The 9,415-nt window shown below is 31.6% G+C and overlaps 1 pseudogene; it reads right to left on the reverse strand.

The window, feature by feature from the left end:
* Positions 1 to 5,036: 5,036 nt before the first annotated feature.
* LOC126839834 (nucleosome assembly protein 1-like 1) lies at positions 5,037 to 7,948 on the reverse strand (annotated as a pseudogene).
* Positions 7,949 to 9,415: the final 1,467 nt, after the last annotated feature.

A 9,415-nucleotide genomic window follows, 5' to 3' on the forward strand; every position in this document is an offset into this window, starting at 1 on the left:
ACGAGAATAACAATAATTTCTTTGGGGAAAACCCATTAATTGAAGAAGAATTACAAAGAGATATTTCAAATTTTATAGAAGATTGCAAGAACAACGGATATCTTTCAAAAAGCAAAACGGAGCATGAGTTGATGTCGAGAAATCCCTCTCTACCCAGTAACGTCTTTAGAAATTTGCGTGCGTCTGTGTTTGCTGAACATTACTTTGGCGCTATGAAAACAGTGACTATCGACCTTTTGTATCTGGAACCATTGTGGAATGAAAACGAACTGCTGTTTGGGCAAATAATCGGATCAGTCGTCAATTGGGAGCCAACGAAAAGGCGGCACGCGGTCGAAGTGAATAAGACCAAGAAGTACGTCGATAACCGGAAATGGATATCAAAACCGTTCGGACATCTTGGTTACCACGAGTTGATTAAACAAATTATCAATACCAGAGCTTATATTTTTTTGTGGGTAATGTTAGTGGCATTGGATAAAGAAATGTCCAACATGGATACGAACAGTTTAAATACTATTTATATGCAGACAGCCAATACGATTGATACGGTATCCGAATTCATCTCACATACCGATCCTTTTTTTTATGATATAGCAACAAAGTATGATTGGACAAAGCTAGAAGACACGGATCTTAGTGAACTCATAGCTAGAATATCGGTAAAAGCCAAAGACAGTTTAACGGGGTTAGGACAGCTAAACTGGTGGAATTTAAACGGGAGTGATTGGATCATTATTAACGTTAAAAATGAATTAAGCAGTGCTATGAAGACGGAATTTCTCAAAAAGTTCACAGATAAGTTAAATCAGTTGCGTAATAAGTTATGGTTTATAAATTATGAGCTTGCAATGTGTATTCTAGGCGAAGGATATTGACGTTTAATTATTTAAGATTGTTCCTATAATTTACAGTAAGACAGCGATTTCAATTTCGTCACCATTCAATTTAATTTTTTACTGTTTCATTTTTTTTTCTTATTTTACGTTTGGTCTAGTGTGTTTTCAGAATTTTTTCTCAAATATATATCGTATTATTTAATACAGATAACGAATAACTTTTAGTTACATTTGTAATATTGTTTAAAAACTGTTCAATAATTAAGAAATCTAGTGCTATTCTAAACTATAATAATTTTTTTAAAAATAATATATTAAGTTGGTCAAATCAACATTATTAAATATATTACAATTCCTAAACGTATTAATTTATACGAGATTTCTGTTGTTAGGTTTCTTGTTTATGTATAGTTTCTTTAGTATAGGAAAGTTCTATTTATGAGAGCCTGTACAATTTTGGAAACCCTATAGGATATGGTATATTTTTTGTTGTTTTACTTTATTAAAGTGAAAATGACACAAATTTTTTTTTACGAAATTCGCAATTAATAACAACAAAAAAAGGTGGTGTGATGAGTTTTTTTAAAAAAATGAATGTAATATGAAAAGGTATTTTATTTTTTTTGGAATATATTTTTGAACATAATATATAATACATAATATATAACACAATTATTTGCTATATATAGCCACAATTATTATGAGCAATGTTATACCTAATACCTAATAACGTCATAGCGTTATTATTTTTTTATCCTGAATTTTTGAACTGACGCAGTGAAATTTTTAAAAATAATTGTGCACACTTGTATTTTTTTTTAAATTATATTTCATACTATCATTCAAGTTAATGATGGTTGTACGATTAAACAAAGTAAGTAAGTAACATAGTAACAAACTAATTTGATGAGTCACGATCGATAGTTTTTTAATAATATATTTTTGTTTCTAATCAAATTCACCGGTCCGCCAGCCAAGGTCACTATAAATATTGCATTTTTCGTTGTTTGCTTACTTTTTACTCAACGGCGGAAGTGTGAGGGTAATGGAATTAGGTGTAATGTTTCTTTGTTCCCATTTCCCCCTAAACTATTGAACCGATTTTAATGAAATAAAAACTAAAATAATCTGTGAATTCTGGGAGTGTTCTTAATGTTACAATTAAAAATTATCTTTATTCGTGTCGAATGTTCATTGAAGGCTTTGTAGCAATTGAAATACGAACACATTATTTTCACAAAAAAAAAACACATTTTTGGCATTCTTAAAAACACAGTTAGCATTACCAACAGCGACACAGATGATAATAATCACCTCTCGATAGTGTGATTATAATAAATTAGTATTAATGTTTGACCCTAGTCTAGTAAATGAGGGAACATAGAAACAAAACAATGACGATATAAAAATAATTTTAAAATCATTTGGAACTTGTACAATAAAAAAAAACCAGTACAGTGGGGTCGGTGCATAGTGGGGACGGAGCATAGTTGGGTCGAGGCATAGTGGTGACGGGGAGGTCACAGGTTTACAGGAATTTTTAAATCTGAAAGTGATAAAATCACTTTCGAAAAAACGCTTCGATGCAAATCGGTAGTTAGTATTTTCAAGCCAGTACAGTCCAAACCAAGCACAGTATAAACCAGCAAAGTTAGAAAGTTTTAAATGAAGGTTCTGTACTTACAAATGAGCATCAAAGCGTTTATTTGAAAGTGATTTTAACCGAGAGGACTAGTACAGTAGAGTATTGGCATAATGTAATCAAAGCAATGAGGAAACGGAGAGGTCACAGGTCTACAAGAATTATTATAAGTAAAAGTGATAAAATTGAATAAAATCGCTTTCAAATAAACGCTTTGATGCTCATTTGTAAATACAGAACCTTCATTTAAAACTTTCTAACTTTGCTGGTTTATACTGTGCTTGGTTTGGACTGTACTGGCTTGAAAATACTAACTACCGATTTGCATCGAAGCGTTTTTTCGAAAGTGATTTTATCACTTTCAGATTTAAAAATTCCTGTAAACCTGTGACCTCCCCGTCACCACTATGCCTCGACCCAACTATGCTCCGTCCCCACTATGCACCGACCCCACTGTACTGGTTTTTTTTTTTTTTTGCAAAAACTTAGTGGACCAAATAACACAAATACAATGTCTTGTTATATTTTGTTGGAATGGTCGACGATTCATGTTTCAATCGTTTGTACTCCATAGTTTAAATTATAATCGCTTATTCTCAATAAAATTAATATTTATGTATTATATACTTCCATTATAGCAATCTCACACAAACTATTTATACTTCACAGATTATATTATTTCAAAGCTATATTATACTTCTATTTTACTAGATTGACAATGTACAAAATAAAATGCAACTAAAAAAACCTTTTCATAGATCCTTAAAATGTAAAGGGTGGGTTAGTGAAACGGGTTTTACCATTTAAATACATTAGAAAATCGCCGTTTTACTGCCTCATCCTGTATATTAATTTCTTGTTATTTTCTAAAGAAAAATCGATTTTCTTACATTTAAATTAAAATAAATCGTATACTGGTACTGTGATGGAGAAAACAATAAATTTTACCTACATTTATTACTTATTAGTTAAATATTACTAACGTGTATAGCCACTAGCAGTCGGCTGTTGCCTGTTATTTAACAATAACCTTTAATGGAGATTTTAAAAAATGTGTTTTTTTAATGATAGCATAGGAGCAGTATCATGATGTTAAATGTTTACAAGATTTGATCTAGTCATAAAATAAAGTATTATCATTTATGACTTAATTATTATTAAAATTTATCTTAATAGTAATAGTACATAGTAATAAAAAAATGAAATATTTTTTACAAAATTAGAGCTACAAGTTGATAAACTAAAAAAATAAAATTAGCACGAAGCAGATTATCTAATATTAGACAATTTAAACAATCAAGCGTGAATCTCTTTAAATGAATAACAGTATAACAATATACAAAACATTAGTTTTCCTTTAAAAAAATTGTGTAATAAAAAAAACATTTTGAGTCGGTATACTGCATAAAAACCAACACTTAATCTGAATCCAAAAAACAACACTCCTCTTCATTATTTACAGGTAGTTGGACATTAAATACTCATAGTTAACCTTCGGTAAGGTTATATAACGCAGGCTATAAAATAACGGGATAACGACAGTGGTTTTGTCGTATCAGAATCATTAAGTGTCTTAATAAGTACACGACCAGGTTTTTTTCACAATAAATCGAGTGTCTACTATAATCAGTTACACGATTTAGTCGCCTGTGATATCATGTAATAAACACAATATTATGATACCGATCATTGGGCCCTAAACTAATCTAACACGGATAGACGTTACCAACTGATAGTTTTTAGTGTCTGTTCGTTTCTCACATCTGGTACACTGGGTTTTTAGTTAAAAAAAAAAAAAAAAATTTAAACTTTGTGTAAACTTTAAGTCAAGAGTGGTACTTGAGCACAAAACCTAATAGTATCATTCTGTATAGATATAAATAAAATTGTTTTAATGATTTGATCAATTTTTTTTAAAGATTTTAGGTGTTTTTGTTAAAATATACGCAATGTGCGAAAACACGGTTTTCCGGCAATTAAAAAAAAACTGTAGTGCCGAATTTTTCACCCGCTTAATATGTTATGGATACATATGAGTTCCAACTACTGGCAAATTTTCAACCCAAAAGTTTTAAAATTACGGCTAAAAACCCCGAAAAACAAAAAAACTTGTACCCCCCCTAGGGGGGCGGGAAATGGGTATATTTTGAATTTGACAAAACTGACGTGCGCGGGCATAACAAATAAATATTTCTTATACATTTCAACTCGATCCGACTCTTTTTCTCGATACTATAGCCAGTAAAAGTTCTAACTTAAAAACTCGTACGGTTTTTTTTTTGTTTTTTTCAACTTTCGTCTGTGAAGACTTAAACTTTTTCGACTTTTACCCCCCCAAAGTACAAACTAGACAAAATTTGTGATTTATAGAGTTGCTATTCAAAGGAATTGGTCTAGTATTAAAAAAGTTACAGTGTATACAGCGAAAAAAAAAGCCCACATCAGAGTAAAACCAATACCTTCTCGCTTTGCATCGAAGCTAAAATGTGTAGACTTTTATTCCGAATTGCGTTTTTATTTAAGAGTCCTTAGTTTCATGTTAATAACAACATTATTTATTGTTGCTTACACTCGGCTGGGTTCACTTGTTTACTCAATAGCTTATCTTGGCGTGGATTGTACTCGGGATCAATGCCAGTTCCTTCCTCATCATTATCATCATCGTCGTCATCCTCGTCGTTTTCAGACTCTTCTTCTTCATCGTCTTCATCAAAATCATTTTCGTCCAGTAAAGCCTCACCTATATCAGTACACTTGTTAGTTATATTATTATTATTTCTAGTTAAAACTAATAGTTTCTCAACAAACTAACCCGTGTAATAAAGGACAGCCCTGGGAATTACTCTTTCACGTATGTAATGGCCAATTTCGAAATCTGTAGTTAGAAGATTATCAATTTCCTCATCTACTTCGGTTTCTGGATCATCCGGCACTATATATGGATAACCAACAGCATGTTATAATACATTCGACATACTAATATCAAAATAGAAATAAATATGACATTTATTTGACTGTTTACTCATCCGCGTTACCATTAATATAAAATACTGCTAACGTGTAAGCACAATTTATCATAATTGTAAGCTCAAGTTAAAGCCACAATTTCACTATTTGTCAAAGCGGTAGTTGTACGAGCCACTTTTTTCTTGCACTAAGTTTACTCAAATAAAACACCAATAATTGTTGATGTGTTTTATGTTATTATTACGTGTGCATTTGTTTATGTCAACATTTTAACGGATTAATAACAATGTATAATAAATTTATATTATATTCGATTCTAAGCTTTTTAAATATTTTGTACTCGAAATGTGTCAAAGTGTCTTCTATTTACGATCTAACGATTGTTATTATTTATTTTTATGAACATTTTTCAAATATAATTTACCGGCTGGCGGACTAAAGAAATGGAAAAATGACACGTTTTGAACGGTTTTATTGACAAAACGAACTGCTCCCTTGACCTTATGTTTTTGTTTCTTTTTTATGTCTTTAACAGTTACGTCCTTTCCTTTGTTCCAATGAATTGTACAACCCTAATATTTTGAAAAACAAACGATGAAAAATTTTCGGCAAGTAATAAAATTAATGCCGGAGTCTGAATGAAATGTTTTTACCGTGCACTTGAAAATTTCAGGGCCTTCGAAACTCAACGGATTGTTTTTATCTGGCACGCATTTCATTTCATATTCCTTAGTCAACACCGTGTTGGTGAACCATTCGTTCGGAGTAAACTGGAACTCCAACGCAAAACCCTGAAAATTGAAACAAAATTGTATAATGCCATAATGGATTATACAATTATTAAAAACTTTGTCGTTACCATAGGTTCTTCTAACAGTTTAACTTTAATATCCGACAAATGGCTTAGTATTGGTTCGTCGTGTGGCTGTATCATTTCGCTAATTAGACTAGTGTTCTTTAAAACGGTTAACCAAAAGTCTGGAATGCCCTTTATATTCTCATCGCCTATAGATTCTCTGTTGGGATCGTAAAAAAAAGCATTAAGAAACTAAATATATAGTGTACGGTTACACTTCATTATTTAAAACTTACTGTTTATTTTCTTCTAGTTTCACCTTTCCTTCCAGGTCGGCTGAGAGTTCCTTAACGTCATCTTCATCTTCCGAAGGGAAATCGCATTCTTCTTCGTTTGGTTCATACATTCCCTTGACAATGTCACTTCGCTATGGATAAAATATGCAATATAAAATAAAAAACCTAAAATTTGATCGGTCAATTATGTTGTTACTTTGTTGTAATAATCCACATATTCATTATGATATTTACATTCCAGTAGGTGTAATTCGGTGTAAAACTTAGTGTCTACTGCAGTCTGAGCTACTAGTAACTTTTTTAAGGCCTTTACGCGCTTTTTGACCACTGGCGGAATATTCTAAAAATAGAAAGGCACGTCATTAAATTAAAATATGTATAACACTGTTTGATTTATAATATAAATTATAATAGATTATAATAGATTACAAAAAGTAACTTATATATAATATAATATAGCATATTATGTATATATAACATAAAATTACAATGAGCACGACACGTTGTACAAAAATAAATTGTGGATTTGTTAAAACTGAATGGGATTAATCAAAAAGATGCTTTAATACTATAAATGCGTATTAAAATTTATCATTGTGAGCTAATTGTAAGTTAAAGCCATCATTGCACAAATCGACAAATTGGTACTTGTTTAAGTCAGAATTATTTTTTAGCACTATGATTTAAAAATAAAACACATGATGGTCGATTTTATTATTACACGTGCTATAGTTTATCGTCAATATTTAAATAGATCAACGAGAATTTTTAAAATACATCTTTATCTAGTGATTTTTTAAAGCTATAATATTGTTAAAATTATATTAATCCAATTATATACTTAAAATAACAGTTTAAATAAAACTTATTAAATTATACTAAGTAAAATGTATTATTTGGTATAAGTACTTACATAAATAGTGTTATATTTTATCAACGTTGAAAACTTATTATACATCAACACTGACTTGTGCTAAGCAAGTGCCATAACTCGAAAAAAAATCAAAATTTGTAAATTAATCCAAGTGATTAATCCAAGTAAAGTATTAAGTGTTTATATTTTCTGAAGCTAATTCTTTTTTTTCTTTGAGTTACTGTACTTTTGTTTAGCAGGGCAGATTAGTGACTTTAAAAGTATGTATATCGTCTAAAACGGCTTATACTACATATGTAGGCTATTGCTGACGGATTCGCTATTACGGACGTGTCATCAGTATAGTCACGGTAAAAGAAGAGTTTGTTAAGCGTTTTTAGTAATAATAAAAGTTTTCTAGGAAAAATCTAGTTTTCTTACAGGAATTATGTCTTCTCCTTCTCCTCTGAAGCCAGACTTTAATTGTGGAGGACAATCTTGTTCCATGTTGTAACTTGACGACGAAGAATCAACAGCGTCGTTTTCAGCAGACATCCTGTCATCAAATAAATTATTAATTTCTTTAATTTAGAAATATTTTATGACATAGAAAATTAAACAGTGTATTATTGTTGGTTAATTAATACAAGTTCATAATTTTGCTTATAAAGAGTACAATAAATAATTCATTTTTACTCTAGATAGTCGGATTTGGGTATTTAAACGTTATTTCTACAGCAATCTTCGTTAATTTATTTTAGGATAAATTACAAGAAAGAAAAAAATGGTTGGACAGAACAATGAAATGTAATCATGCAAAGCTGAAAGCACTCAGCGGATGCTATTTACCTAACCGTTTATCACACATAAAAGCCGGGAATCTTTAGGGTAGACAATGGTGTAAGGTTGACTTTTGACAGGAAAACGATTCGAAATTAAGCAGTTGTATAAAAAAGGGTCGAGAGCAAACCAACGGTTTTGCGTATGAACAAAAAACCCTTAAACCGGGTAGTGGACACAGATACCAAAAACCACTATCGTCGGACGGTCTGAAACATTATAATAATAAATGTTGCATTAGTCGTCTTACTTATATCGGCGAAGTCGACTGACACTGCAAACGTTTATAAACACTGGATCGCACGCGATGGAACGACCGGTCGGCGGACTGATCGACAAAAGCAAAACTTGCGTTACGCGCGAAAGATAAACTGGAACAACAATACGAATAACGCCGCAAAGACTACACAGTTCACTATAGTATCGAAACGAACGGCAAATAAACCAAAAGTCAAAAACGTAACGACAGTTTGTACTTCGGCCGTTTCCCGGTAGTCGTCGATAACAATGGACGATAATCAACCAATTACCAATCACGTAGCGACCGACCGTCTTGCCGTCAAAGACTCGGCAACATTTGTCCGTTCCAATGCTCCTTGGCTTAATGTACGTCGGATTTACGCAATAATCAAATTATACAGTAATCGCCAATCGGTATTCGGTGTACCTATAATACCTGTTGAAATAATAATTAATATTTTATATATACCAGAAAGTATTTCGCAATATAAATATGTTGTTTATCTTTATAATAAATGTTACGTATCAGCAGTTTATATAAATATATATGGTGGGGATTGTCCGCCATACGCGAGTGCTACACCGGCACAACTTGTCATTCGTGGAATTTGGGTTTTATAATAAACATCAGCGAAGATTATTATTTATATTAATCTAATTGTGCTTTACCTTCATACTAAGGTATAACAAATTGGCGACGAGGAAAAATCTTTATTTCTCACATAGACCATACTGTCTATAAAAAGTAAATTCAAGTACGATTATTTCCGATGCAAAACATTGTTGGGTGTACCATGATGATGAACTCGAAGGCAGCAGTGATTGGGTAACGCCATGTAGATGTCGAGGGACAATACGTTGGGCACAAGAAAATTACATTCTACGCTGGGTGTATGAAAAACTAGAAGAAGACCCTAGAATTCAAGTTCATTGCCCACAGTG

The sequence above is a fragment of the Adelges cooleyi genome, unplaced genomic scaffold (genome assembly GCF_023614345.1).
Source record: "Adelges cooleyi isolate 19-005CV unplaced genomic scaffold, UGA_ACOO_1.1 ACOO_flye_CR_arks_rails_tigmint_CR_PRNA_308, whole genome shotgun sequence".
Lineage (NCBI taxonomy): Eukaryota > Metazoa > Arthropoda > Insecta > Hemiptera > Adelgidae > Adelges > Adelges cooleyi.